The sequence below is a fragment of the Varanus komodoensis genome, unplaced genomic scaffold (assembly GCF_004798865.1).
Source record: "Varanus komodoensis strain SLA01 unplaced genomic scaffold, ASM479886v1 scaffold48, whole genome shotgun sequence".
NCBI lineage: Eukaryota > Metazoa > Chordata > Lepidosauria > Squamata > Varanidae > Varanus > Varanus komodoensis.
The window spans coordinates 2,620,015-2,621,139 of record NW_025336059.1 but is presented as its reverse complement, the minus strand read 5'-3'; positions in this window follow the sequence as shown (position 1 = coordinate 2,621,139).

The window sequence follows — 1,125 nt, the reverse complement described above, 5'->3', positions numbered from 1 at the left end:
CATCATCTCTTCCCATGCTAAACACATTCCAACCATCAAAACCATGCCAGGACACCTCGTTTCTCTAACCCTAACCCTACCCCGGTTCACTCCCCTAACCCTAATTGAGGGGTCAAGTTCCATTGAAAACAATGCGATTTTGAAAAAGCCCTCCTTGAGTAGCTTTTTCTGCACCGCTCATCATCTCTTCCCATGCTAAACACGTTCCAACCACCAAAACCATGCCAGGACACCTCGTTTCTCTCACCCTAGCCCTACCCTGGTTGACACCCCTAACCCCAATATTGTTTTTATTTAAATAAACAATTTCAACCTAAACAAAAAAAATTCAACCTAATATATAGTTAAAGCTCCTTTGAAAACAATGCGATTTTGAAAAAGCCGTCCTTGAGTAGCTTTTTCTGCACCGCTCATCATCTCTTCCCATGCTAAACACGTTCCAACCATCAAAACCAAGCCAGGACACCTCATTTCTCTAACCCTAACCCTACCCTGGTTCACTCCCCTGACCCTAATAGAGGGGTAAAGCTCCATTGAAAACAATGTGATTTTGAAAAAGCCCTCGAGTAGCTTTTTCTGCACCGCTCATCATCTCTTCCCACGCTAAACACATTCCAACCATCAAAACCATGCTAGGACACCTCGTTTCTCTAACCCTTACCCTACCCTGGTTCACACCCCTAACCCTAATATAGCGGTCATGTTCCATTGAAAACAATGCGATTTTGAAAAAGCCTTCCTCGAGTGGCGTTTTCTGCACCCCTCATCATCTCTTCCCACGCTAAACACATTCCAACCATCAAAACCATGCCAGGACACCTCGTTTCCCTAACCCTAACCCTACCCTGGGGCGCTCCCCTAACCCTAATATAGGGGTCCAGTTCCTTTGAAAGCAATGCGATTTTGAAAAAGCCTTCCTCGAGTAGCCTTTTCTGCACCGCTCATCATCTCTTCCCATGCTAAACACATTCCAACCATCAAAACCATGCCAGGATACCTCATTTCTCTAGCCCTAACCCTACCCTGGGGCACTACCCTAACCCTAATATAGGGGTATAGCTCCATTGAAAACAATGCGATTTTGAAAAAGCCTTCCTCGAGTGGCATTTTCTGCACCACTCATCA